The sequence below is a fragment of the Sesamum indicum genome, linkage group LG8 (assembly GCF_026168435.1).
Source record: "Sesamum indicum cultivar Baizhima isolate 11 linkage group LG8, ASM2616843v1, whole genome shotgun sequence".
Classification (NCBI taxonomy): Eukaryota; Viridiplantae; Streptophyta; class Magnoliopsida; order Lamiales; family Pedaliaceae; genus Sesamum; species Sesamum indicum.
Window position 1 is genome coordinate 15,880,822 of NC_142664.1, and position 13,987 is coordinate 15,894,808.

A 13,987-nucleotide genomic window follows, 5' to 3' on the forward strand; every position below is an offset into this window, starting at 1 on the left:
ATTGCAGAGGAAAAGGCACCGGGACCTAATGGATATTTATCAGGATTCTTTAAAGTAGTCTGGCCAGTGGTGGGACAGGAAGTTACAAAGACGGTACTAGAATTCTTTAGTACCGGTAAACTACTCAAACAAGTCAACTCCACACTTTTGGAACTAATCCCAAAGGTACACACTCCTATGACTGTTGGTGATTTTAGACCAATTTCGTGCTGTAATGTGTTATACAAAATTATTGCGAAATTACTTGTCCAACGGTTGAGTGTGGTTCTGGACAAGATAATTAGTCCCTATCAGGGAGCATTTATTCCATGGCGTAGCATTGGGGACAATATTTTTTTGGCATAGGAATTGCTCACGAGATATAACCAGGTGAGGTTCCCACCTCGTTGTACCTTGAAAGTCGATATAAGGAAGGCATATGATACTGTGGAGTGGGACTTCCTACTTGCGATCTTGCAATTATTTGGTTTCCCCCAAACGTTCACCAGGTAGATTGAGGAGTGTGTAACGACGGCGGCATTCTCGATTGGTTTTAATGGAAACCCTCACGGTTACTTTGCAGGAGCACATGGATTAAGACAGGGAGACCCTCTATCTCCCTATCTTTTTGTTCTCGTTATGGAAGTCTTGCATTTGGGATTAGTGCAACTTATTGAGCAGGATATGTAATTCTCCTATCACTGGAAATGTGAGCTGGCCAAAGTCTTCCAGTTGGGATTCGTAGACGATCTCCTGCTTTTCTGTAGAGCTGACTTGGATTCTCTTAGGACCTTCAAGATGGGGTTGGACCGATTTGCAGAATGGTCGGGACTTCGGCTGAACGTACAAAAAAGCCATGTCATTATCTCTCGATCAGCACAAGGCTGGAAGGATCAGATTTTAGCAATTATGGGCTTCCAGAAGGGCCAACTACCAATGAGGTACTTGGGTCTCCCTCTACTGTCTTCTAAATTGTTTATATCCGATTGTCAGCCACTTTTATTGAAAATTGATGCTCGCATTAATGGCTGGGAAGGAATTTTATTATCGTATGTTGGACGTATACAAATCATTAAATCCATACTATCAGCAATGAGCATTTATTGGGCATCTACATTCATCTTACCGAAGGCTATTATTAAACAAATTGAGAAACGCCTCAGAACTTTTCTATGAAAAGGCACTTCTACGTCGGGATACGCCAAGGTAGAAGGATGTGTGTAAACCAATTAAAGAAGGAGGCCAAGGAATTAAGGATATCGGTATCCTTAACCTTCCTTAATAGCAAAGAAGTTATGTGACGTTATCAGATGTGACCGAAACATCTATATGGGTTGAGTGGTTGAAGCAGGGACGATTACACAACACTTCAATTTGGACAATTAATGAGAAGGGAGGATCATGGGGATGGCGAAAACTGCTCCAACTTCGCAACTCTATCCTACCTATGATGGAGTTTCTTATTGGAGAGGGGAGGTCATTCTACTTGTGGAAGGACCCGTGGCACCACTTGGGCCCACTTATTACTAGATTCCCACGAGCACCGAGCCTCTTAGGACTTGATGAATCTACCAAACTACAAGTCGTCATTCCTAAGGGAATGGCAGTGGCCTTTCATTACTGATTTGGAATGTATGGACATCATTTACACTTTACCTCAGATTCGTGGAGGGGATAACAGGATCAACTGGCGGTTTTCAGAGGGACGACCCACTGCACAATCCCTATACAGACTTTTCTGTCCACCTAGACCGAAAGTAGGATGGTCTTCACTACTTTCTGGTTCATTCAAAATTCCCCGACATAACTTCACTCTTTGGTTAGCAATTCAGGAGAAGCGGACGATTGATAAACCATGGGTGACTCATCTAGGGGGATGTATTCTCTGTGACGAGGGTACAATGGAGACACACACTCACATGTTCTTCCGCTGTCGATTTAGCAGAGGATGCCTTGCAGCTATACGACAATATATTCGATTTGCTTGGCCCAATCGTGAGTGGACAAGAGACGTGGAATGGGCATCGAGGAAGTGGAGGAGGAAGCATATTGTTAATGTTGCTTATCGAGCATTACTTGGTGCATGCATATACCCATATATGGCGAGAGAGGAACTTGAGACGATTTGAGCACACCCAGCGGCCGGAAAGTGTATTAGCTACTTGCATCATAGAAGACGTTAGACAGAGGATAATTAGTATTAATCTTTCCAGTTCTATTAGTACATGTGCGCTCTATAGACTTTGGCGTATCCCTTGGTCTGTTGGGGGAGTCACACTTGATTGTTGTACTTTACCTCTTTTTTTAATGAAACTTACATTTACCCAAAAAAGAAAAGTTTGTTTCCCTTTTATACTAACTTGTAGTTATTATTACGCTTAGCAAATTTACAACACAAATGCTTGGGTCTAGACCTATGGTTGGGTCAAGTTTCGTCGAATTCTGAGAATGTTCAAAATTTAGCTGTTTTGCACGGTTTTATTAAAGCAAATTTAGTTTCCTTTTATACTGACTTGTAGGTATTATTACGCTTAGCAAATTTACCACATAAATGCTTGGGTCTAGACCAACGTTTGGGTCAAGTTTCGTCGAATTATGAGAACTTTCAAAATTTGGTTATTTTGCACTGTTTTATTAAAGCAAATTTATTTTCCTTTTTATACTAACTTGTAGTTATTATTACGCTTAGAAAATTTAAAACACAAATTCTTGGCTCTAGACCAACGTTAGGACAAGTTTCGTCGAATTCTGGGAACATTCAAAATATCGCTGTTTTGCACTGTTTTATTAAAACAAGTTTGTTTTCCTTTTACATTAACTTGCAGATATTATTACAATTAAGAAATTTACCACACAAATTCTTGGGTCTAAACCAACGATTGGGTCAAGTTTCGTCGAATTCTAAGAACGTTCAAAAGTTAGCTGTTTTGCATGGTTTTATTAAAAAAAAGTTATTCCCTTTTAAACTAACTTGTAGTTATTATTTTCGCTTAGCAAATTTACAACACAAATGCTTGGGTTTAGACCAACGTTTAGGTCAAGTTTCATCGAATTCTGAGAACGTTTAAAATTTAGCTGTTTTGCATGGTTTTTTTAAAGCAAGTTTGTTTCCCTTTTATACTAACTTGTAGTTATTATTACGCTTAGGAAATTTACAACACAAATGCTTGGGTCTAGACCAACGTTTGGGACAAGTTTCGTCGAATTCTGAGAACGTTCAAAATTTAGCTATTTTGCACTATTTTAGTAAAGCAAGTTTATTTTCCTTTTATACTAACTTGTAGGTATTATTAAGCTTAACAAATTTACCACACAAATTCTAGGGTCTAGACCTACGATTGGGTCAAGCTTCGTCGAATTCTGAGAACGTTCAAAAGTTAGCTGTTTTGCACGGTTTTATTAAAACAAGTTTGTTTCACTTTTATACTAACTTGTAGTTATTATTACGCTTAGCAAATTTACAACACAAATGCTTTGGTCTAGACCAACGTATGGGTTAAGTTTCATCGAATTTTGAGAACGTTCAAAATGTAGCTGTTTTGCACGGTTTTATTAAAGCAAGTTTGTTTCCCTACCGCTCACTACTTGCAACGAGTGTCTAACACATATGGAGGGAGAGGAACTTGAGGAGATTTGAACAGACTGAGCGGACACCGGCTACTCTTAGTATACTAGTCATTGATGATGTCAGGCAGAGGATTCTCAGCGCTAATCTTGATTCGTCAGTCAGTACACGAGCATTGTATAGACTATGGCGTATCCCTTGGGTTGAGGGAGAAACCAATTGATGATCACATGTTGTACTGTACTACTATTTTTTATTAACGAAATTTACATTTATCCAAAAAAAAATAAGTTTGTTTCCCTTTTAGACTAACTTGTAGTTATTTATTACGCTTAGCAAATTTACAACACAAATGCTTGGATCTAGACCAACGGTTGGGTCAAGTTTCGTCCAATTCTGAGAACGTTCAAAATTTACCTGTTTTGCAAGGTTTTATTAAAGCAAGTTTGTTTCCCTTTTTTGGAGAGTGGACGGTGGACAACCCTCAACTAAGGCCCTTACTAGATTATTTGATCCACCAGGGACGAAAGTAGACTGGGCTTCACTACTTTTGGCTCCTGTAAGATCCCTCGTCACCTCTTCATTTTATGGATGGCAATTCTTGGCAAACTCCCAACGACGGGCAAACCATGGCTATCTCATCTTGGTGATTGTCTCTTGTGTGATGGGGCGATGGAGAATCATACTCACCTTTTCTTCCAATGCCGATATAGTAGACGGTGCCTTTCCGAGATCCGCAAATTGGTTCGATTCCCATGGCCCAACCGAGATTGGGCAAATGACATTGATTGGGCAGCACAAAAATGGAGGGGCAAGCACATTGTCAACCTTGCTTATAGAGCATTGCTAGCTTCTTGTGTTTACCATATTTGGAGGGAGAGGAATCTAAGACGATTCGAGCATCAACAAAGAACAGCGACCACTTTGGCCTCCTTGATTGTTAATGATGTAAAACAGAGGATACTTAGTATTAATCTAGCTTACTCGGTTAGCACATGTGCCTTATACAGACTATGGCGTATCCCATGGTTTGTCACGGGAGAGACCAACTCATGAACACAGTGTTGTACTATTTTTATTTAGTTAATGAAATTTATATTTACCCAAAAAAAAGTATATTTTCATAAATATGACTAAAGAGTGATCATAACTGATAATCATATGAATCAATCCGTTGACCTCTAAAATAAATAACAATAGCAATATTGTTTTGCTATGACATATTTTCACAACAAAATAAAATATATATATATAAACACTTGAGTTAATAACATTTATAACAAAAACAACCAAATGTATAAATATAAAAAAAAAAAATTAGTGAAAGGAACTTACTAGACTAGTTTTGATTGTAAAAATCCTCGATTGAAAATGTCAAATAAAATAAAATAAAATTTTGGGTCAAATGCACTTTCCACACCTAAAGTATACATAAAATCGTCATATATACCCCTTTAAACTATAAAATATAACAAACTCTCTCATAATATGGACCAAAAATTTTATAACAAAAATACCCTTATTGTTTGCACCCTCTAAAATATGTTTCTTATAGTCATCACCAAAAAACGTAATCTGAATTATTGTAATTTTTTATTTGAAATAAATATTATCCAAAATTTATAATTTTTGTAATTAGTATGATAATTTGAATAAACTCTATAAATTTTCAATTCATTTATTTTATATAATTTCTAAAAGATTTACATAATTTTTATTTTGTATTGTTATATATAGTGAAGTTTTTTCCTAGAGGAATTGTCAACATCATCTAAAAAATTATTTTGAACATTTATGTATATGTACTATAAAATATGCTACTTTGTTGATATAATTAATCTATAATATTTTATTATTTTATGAGTGATGATATGCTATATTTTAAATATTTGTGCATGTAATTTAATATAAAAATATATAAGTTATATAATATTTTATTATTTTATGAGTAATGATATGCTATATTTTAAATATTTGTGCATGTAATTTAATATAAAAATATATAAGTTATATAATATTTTATTATTTTTTATAAGTGATGTGTTTGCAAACCAGTTGGGGAAGGGGGCCAAGGAATTAAAGATATTGGTATTCTCAACCGAGCCCTAATGACAATGAAACTGTGTGATGTCATTAGATGTGACCAAACGTCTATTTGGGTTGAGTGGCTACAGCTCAGATGACTACGAAATAATTCCATTTGGACAGTTGACGAGAAGGGAGGATCGTGGGGTTGGAGAAAGCTGCTTCGTCTACGCAGACTTATCCAACCAATGGTGGAGTTTCATATTGGTGATGGTAGGACCTTCTATCTTTGGAAGGATACATGGCATCACCTTGGACCCCTGATCACTAGATTTCCAAAAGGACCAAGATTACTTGGGCTAGACGATTCCACCAAGCTCCATACGGTTATTGATGAGAGCCAATGGCACTGGCCCCTCATCACAGATTTGAAATGCCTTCAGATTATCTATACATTACCCCAGATTCATGAAGGAGATGATAGACTCACCGCCCAAGCTCTGTACCGACTTATCAGCCCGACTGGACCGAAAGTAGGCTGATCTTCACTATTTTCGGGTTCGTTGAAGATTCCACGGCATACTTTTATCTTATGGATGGCTATTTAGGAAAAATTACTAACGACAGACAAACCATGGCTCACACACATGGGAGGATGTATACTTTGTGATGAGGATGCAGTTGAGACACATTCTCATTTATTCTTCCAATGTCGCTTCAGCAGAAGATGCCTTTCAGCAATATGAGAAATTATTCGATTGGCCTCGCCCAATCGAGCATGGGCAACGGATGTGGAACGGGCAGCGAGGAAATGGAGAAAGAAGTATATCATCAATGCTGCATACCGAGCGTTCCTTGGATCATTCATTTACCACTTATGGCGTGAAAGAAACTGCAGACGGTTCCAACAAACTGAGCATACGACAAATGTATTGGCTTCTTTCATTATCGACGATGTTAGGCGGAGAATTTTGAGTATTAATATCTCTAGTTCTATTAGTATATGTGCTCTCTATAGACTATGACGTAGTCTTTGGCCTGTCGAGGGATAACCAATTCACTGTTGTACTGTACTATTTCTACATAATGAAACTTACCTTTACCCAAAAAAAATATTTTATGAGCGATGATGGATTCTTCTTAAACTTATCATACAATATTGCTGTTTCTTGGCAAGGTTCTTATAGTATGGAGCTATATAATTCAGACTGCTATATTTTAAATATCTATGCATGTAATTTAATATAAAAATTATAAGTTATATAATATACTTTTTTATAAAATTAAATTGAGCTTGTAAATAATTTTCTTTGTAAAATATATTTTCATATTGAACTTGTAAACTTTTTTTATGTATTATATAGTTTATATAAAGCTACACATTTTGAACATTATTATTTAAATAAAAATTTCAGTAAAAATTTTAAAATTACTAAAAGTAGTTTTGAGAGAGATTTTTTAATTAAATATACTTAGAAAGTGAAACAAAAAATATGTTAAAAGGGTGTTTTGTTCTGTCAATACTAAATTATTTTTTACGGGGACTTTTGTTATAATAAACGTAATTCAGGGGTCAAAATGTATAATAAAAATTTTATAATTTTGTAAAAGGTTTATTAGCGGTAAGATGGTCGCATGGTAAAACATATTTCAACTCTCTCCTCTTTCTCTCTCTCTCTCTAGGGTTTTGTTTTTCATCGATTGCACGAAAAATTCCCCAATTGGTCGTATCTATTCGATCGAAATGGTAAGCAAATGCGCATTCCTGATTGCCAATTAGCTTATAGGCTATTGTTGGCTTACCCATTTTGTATCTCGTGCTGTGATTTATCGAATGTTTTGGTTTAATTTTGTAGGAAAATGGAGGCGGAGATTTGGAGGCGAAAATTGAGATGTTGCTGAATGTGGAGAAGCAGATGAGGCAAGTGGGTGATGTTGCAGGTACGAGGAAGGCCGTCACACCTCTTGCAATTCTTCTTCTCACACCTCAAACAATACCCCTCATTTTCTCCCTCCAAGAAAGCCAAAGCCGGCGAAGGAGAGACGCCGCAGTTCCGTCCTCCCACCGCCAAAATACCCTCACCCTACCCCACCATCAAACTATTTCCCTTCTCCTCTGTTCACTTCTTCGAGGAAAAAAGTTAAAGAAAGCAGGTGAAGTTCATGGTGGTATGGCCGACTCAAAGGTTCGAATGTGATGGTACGGCAGCACCCGCGGGAGAAGCAGCTGCGGATGTGGGTACAAATCCAAGAAAGGAAAACCCCGCTGGTAAAAACCCTTAAACCACCGTTTTCTCCCCATCATCAAACCCCACCGACACTCACATGGTGAAACCCTCTCACCTTCATTTCTTTTTTCTTGTGTTCATTTCTCACCCAAAAGAATAGAGTAAAGAAAACCAAGAAAAGCAGGGGGGAGAGACAGAGCGAGGAGGAGGCCTCAAATTATGGTATTGCGAAATGTTACTGCTGTTTGAACAATCCTTCTTGGCCCAATATTTTCTCATTGTTCATATATTGATAGATAAAGAAGGAATACTGGAATACTCTCTATTGATGTCCTAAGTTTGCTCTCACTTCCTTGCAAATACTTTCTCCCTCCATCTTACATGTCATCTTTATCTTGCTTTGTAGTGCTTCTTTTATTTAATTTTTGCTTTGACAATCCTAATGTGTTTAACTTGCTCTATATAATATCATATGGTCAGTAATTTTCTTCTACTTAAAATTAGAAAAATGTTGCTAAGGATTGTTGGAACAGTTTACATCTGAATTTGATGAATGTCTTCTTATAGGTTTGGGATTACACTGGCTTTGGATATACAAGGTACAATGCCAGAGACATTAACAAAGAAATACTAGGGTAAGCACAATTCTGCAGCTGTCTCCTTCGGTGATGAAACCTGTAATGTTCACAGATAATCTTGTTTGTGGTTTTCATTTAGGTGTGTTGTGGAGAATAAAGTGCTTCATAGATCTTTATTATTATGCTTCATAGGCCTTTCCCTCTTTTTTTTTTTTCTTTTTTTCGTTTAATCCGTAATACCCAAACCTGATGGTATGTGTCTGTATAATTATCCCGTAATCTTCCTTTGTTATTCCAGCTCTTAAGATGTGACAATTTGTAAGACATGAACATTTATCTAAATCATGAGCGTTCCATGGTTGCTCAGGTGTCATTGCTAAGAGGATATAAATCAGACAGGAGACCTGCAAACTCGACAATGATGGCAATTCTGGATGGCTTTCAGAAGGCATATTCCGTTGATTTCAGACCACTCAATGCACTGCGCCCTGCTGCATTCCAAGGGGTGCATTATATTTCACCATTGAAAAGGCAAATAATCTCGTATGCATCTGGTGAGCAGAGATTTCCGCTTTTCTTATGACTTGTATCGGTTAATTTTCAGAACCATGCTAGTTCTTTTTGAATGATGAATTCTATTACATGAAGTTTTAATGAAGCCACTTTTTCTTTTATGATGTTTGGTCCCCTTGACCTGTCCAAATCCAATTTTCATCCCTCTTTATCTTCTAATTCAAGAACCAGCTTCAATTTCTGATGGTTTTAAGGGCCTTCGCAGTTTATCATTGTTGGTTATTACCACGAACAGTTCAGTCTCCTTTCCAAGATGAATACATTCATCATCTAATACCATATTGTGAGTGCGAGGCTGTTTCTGCTGTTTGAACAATCCTCAAATTAGGATTTTCTGTACAGTTTGGTCTTATGTAGACGTTATTCGTGATATTCCTGTATTTAGTCAGTTTGGGTAATATTGAAGCTGATGAGCTTCTGCTCAAATATTGTTTCATTTGGTAATTTACTGAGTTGTGGAGCTTTGTGAGTACATGTATCATGAATGATTATGCTACTCAAGATTGAATTATGATCAGCTACCCCCAAAACACTTTCATTTTTTTTTCTCGAAAATATTCAACTTGTTAATAGATCTGAAACTTATGCGAACCGATTCATTAGTTCATTGGTAGTGCTAGCTATTCTTTTGAGTGGATGGGTGGGCTGGTCCTCGTCCTATGTTTATCTTTTTAATGTTGTTCAAGGGTAGAAGGAGTATAATATTTGGGCATGGAGATTGGGTGGTATTAAGTTAAGCACTAGTAGCACAATGACATTGGGAGGAGAATAAATGGAACATAAGTATTGTCAAAATCTTTTAGGTACCTTTGAGGACTTACCATGCTGGCGATCAATATAACAAAGCACGACGGTCTTGTTTATAAGAGTGTCACTTTTGGCTGTGTTTGTGACTTTGTGTGTATGTAATGATTCATGTTGTTCTTAGTTGTATGATGCCCTTATAAGTTCATGATTGATGGTTGGTTAAGGCTTCGTCTTAACAACTACTTATCTTTTTAAGCAATGCATTGGTTGTTCATATACATATATGTGTGTGTGTGTGTAGACATTTGCCACATCTAATGCATTTGTCAACGTCTTTGTGTTTCAATATTTCTGGACCACATAGGTAACCAAGCTTGTACACTCGTTTAAGGAAGGTTCGGAGGAATGGTCCAAGAAGGCGGTAGAGCTTGAGGATTCATGAAGACTTTAGAAGTAAGTTCTATTTGTAATTTATTTATCCAACAATAGCGAATGATGCACAGTACACTAATTCCTCTTGTGAACATGCAGTTTGGTTGTGGAATTTCAAAATTATCTGTTTTTCTTATGTCTTCATGCATGCTGGATGAAGGTGTATGAGGGGGCAAAGACGTCTTTGAAAACAATGACACAGAAACTAGAAAGTCTTTGCAAAGTGATAATGGTGGTAAAAAGTTGATCATTCTTGGCTTTCACTCTTCATTTCATCCATCAAGCATTCCTTTATATGTTTGCATTGTTATCTTGAGTTCTTGATATTTATCATCTACATTATGGGGTTGTGATTTTCTTTTTATCTATGGCAAGTTTGTTCCTTTGATAAATAGTGTTGGATGCTTTTTTAGTGGTTTTCAATTACTTTACTACTGTGGTGTGGGTGTTTCTCATCTTGTTTAATTTGGTTGTGCTTTTATGTTATCTCATTCAAGTAAACGACGTGTATTGTGTTCTTTGTGGTATATCAAGCTCTGTGAGACATTTTGTTGTCGGGATGTCCGTAATTGTTTAGCATTTTAGGATTGGACTCTTGGTTCAATTGAAATTACATGAAACTTCTCATATTCTAATTTTGATTTGAACAGCCCAATTCACCTTCCAAATGGGATAAAACCATTTCAAAAGTAAAGAATTCCATGACATATATGTAGTGTTAATTAACACATAGGAACCAGAGGGTAACTTTTTTTTAAATTTTTGTTCATCTTTTGTTATCCTATCAAACTATTTTTGTTTTGTTTTCTTTTGCCAGTTACTATCAAACTACTTCCGTTTATATTATTTTTTAGTAATTTGACAAATAAATGTGATTTAGGAAGTCATATGATTGAGACATGAATGTGCACTAGTGTTATGTGATTGTTGCTTGATTAACTGTGGAGTCGTTGAGGCATAATTTCATGCATTTTGAATTGCTTTGAAAGAGAGTTGGAATATCTTTGCTTCTACTAAATCTTAGGATTCTTTTGAGATCATATTTCTTTGCTAAAACTCTACCCGATTGATCCTTATATCCCTAACAGGGGACATGCATCCATTTTGAAAAATTCAAAGGCCCTTCCCCTTCCAGAAAAAAAAGAAAGAAAGAAAGAAAAGTAAGAAAAAGGAAATTACATCTACTCCGCTGGTTTAGGTCACTTAGTAACTGGGTAACTTCATCACAAATGTTGTTATTCACGTAAAACGGTGGCCGGAGCTATGAGTATGCAAAGCACTTTAGGTAAAACGTCTTTTGGTTGAGTAACCGGGTGCCTTCACCACAAGTGTTGTCATTCGCGTCAAAAGGCCAGAATGCGACGTTTTTTGGTTGAGTAACCGGGTGCCTTCACCACAAGTGTTGTCATTCGCGTCAAAAGACCCGAAAACGGCCTAAAGAACACAAGTCGCGGGCAAAAACAAAGGGAAAAAAAAGAAAATAAAAGCCGTGACTAAAGCAAAAGGGGAAGAAAAAAGAAAAAAAATTCATTAGTGGCCAAAGAAAAGAAAGAAAAGCGAAATCCGTCCCGACTAGGTAGATGTGAGGAGATAAAAGGGTATTGTGTTTGCATCGAGGATGATAACACTTTGAAATCCATAGATTTTGTGGAAGCTTGATTATCCTCCTCTATACTTGGCAAAACGAAGTGTTGTGATGTGATTGGCCTCTTACCCTCGTTATGATAAGTTAGCATTTGCATAATGTATTGCGGCGTTTGTGTTTTGAGATTATGTGCACATAGTATTTCATTCTGTTGGAGGCAATAACTTTAATGACATTGCGGCAGTCCTTTCTTTTCTTTATTGATTTATTAAAAAATTGTCACATTTCTTGGTGCTGAAATTTTTTTTGTGTAAAATCCTCTACTTTGGCATGCCTTTTCTTATGTGACTACTATTTTTCGTTGGGAGGAGGAGGAGATAGATTCTGGCATTGTATTTATTGTAACAATATTTAAATTCTATATTATTATAGTTTTCTTTAATCTTAATGAATTATTCCCTTTAGATTGCCATCCCAGCAGGGTGAGGGTGCAAGTTCAGTATATAGCAGTAGTGCATCTTACATGACCGCCCCTTAAAAGGAAAATGTATGTGCTTGCATGTAAGAGTTAAAGAAGTCTACCATGGTGCATATAGACAAGTATTATAAATTTTTCACTTCTAATCTATACTGGCCCATGAATGCGGTTTATCCAGGTATGTGAGGTTGGGAATCATTGTTAACTAATAATTGATAATAAAATCAGATTCCTTTTTTGTGTTCCGTCTTCTGTTAAACTCTTTAATGAAGTTCATCAGATATCTTTCAGTTACATTTGCTACACTTGGTGAGAACACCAGATGATGTCCCTGGATGTGCTTCTTAGTGCTGGTGTTCCGTGGTGCAGGTGACTGTTTATATGCTATCATATCATCTTTATCATTTGTCCCCTACACTCTTATGCAGAACCCATTCATTAGTTCATTGGTAGTGCGAGCTATTCTTTCGAGGGGCTAGGTGTGTTAGTGCTCTCCTGCATTTATCTTTTTATGCTCTTGAAGTGGTGAAGGAGTAAAATTCAAGTCCATACTCGACAATAGATATTGGGTGGTATTGAGTTATGAGCTCACAACAAGGTGTTTTAAATGAAAAAAAGATTACATCATGAGAAGAATATATGGAACATAAGTACTGTAAAAATCTTAGGTACCTTTGAGGACTTAGCGTTCTGCTAGGGATTTTCTTATCCATTGAAAATCAACAGATACAATTAGATACCATCATTTGTAATTAGGTCTGTGTTACTTTTTGTTGCTCTGCATCTTTAGTGATTTAATCTTTGGTTGCATTGTAAGTCACTCTCTTAAATCAATGTTTTTTTTGACTACTGGTGCAAAAAGCTCGAGAATTTGTTGTCACTTCCCAAGAGCTTATCACTCGGGGTTCAGTCCTGGTAAGTCGCTTGTACTGGCTTAATTCCTATCGATATTTATGTTGATCTATCTAGAGAAGTTATTTAATACCAATATCTGAAATTAAAGTGCTTATTCTGTTTATTCGATCTTATTGTTTTAGGATATTATTGTGGAGATGCTACTGATATGGCTAATATTGAATCGTCGAGTGTTGCAAGAGAAGCTGCAATACATAGTGCAGCTATTAGGTGTCCTCCAATGGTGTCTCGCTTCCAGTTATCATATGATCTTGCAGTCTCGTTATGTTCTAGGTTTGTTTTCTTTTCTTATGTGTGATCCTCTTCTGGTATCACGCAGAAATAGTCTCTTGGAAATTTAGTATTTTACCGGCATTCCTTTTCTTGTTATGCCCCTGTGCAGAAACTTATGGTAAGATAATAATTATTATTTAAAATTGAAATATATGCAAATAATTGCTTCATTTATGTAATATATGACTTTTGATCACAATTGGAATGCTAATTACTGTGTGCGCTGTAGAATGATGCATGTTAGTTGGAGCTAAATGAAGGTAATTTGGTGGATATCTCTAAGTCATAAAGTATCAGAGCATTTTAGAGGATGCTTGATGGTTTTGATTTTTTGAGTGCAATAATGGGCAATATACTAAAATCGTCTACAACAGTAGACATACTGTCCCCATATTCTTTTACTATTCCTTTCTCGAATTATGATATGCCTGTTGCTATGTAAATTGTTGAACTTATGTACATGAGCATGCAATTGCAATCTCTGGGATTTTGGCATCTAACTATTTGGACAATGCTCTGGTCCGTTGTTGTCGGATGGGATGTTTGATGCTACATTTAGGATATTCTATACAGTTTGGTCTTATTTAGACGTTATTAGTGATATTACTT

General features: G+C 36.5%; 1 long non-coding RNA gene across 2 annotated transcripts; it reads left to right on the top strand.

Annotated features, from left to right (window-relative positions):
* Positions 1 to 7,231: 7,231 nt before the first annotated feature.
* On the top strand, positions 7,232 to 13,106 carry LOC105179721 (uncharacterized). Of its 2 annotated transcripts, XR_016066683.1 has the most exons (7): positions 7,232 to 7,316; positions 7,426 to 7,838; positions 7,953 to 8,019; positions 8,365 to 8,432; positions 8,743 to 8,929; positions 10,060 to 12,559; positions 13,053 to 13,106. It is a non-coding gene; the product is annotated as an uncharacterized LOC105179721 (long non-coding RNA). The 2 variants fall into 2 exon arrangements; XR_016066682.1 differs by having other exon boundaries at positions 7,426 to 8,019.
* The last annotated feature ends 881 nt before the right edge of the window (positions 13,107 to 13,987 follow it).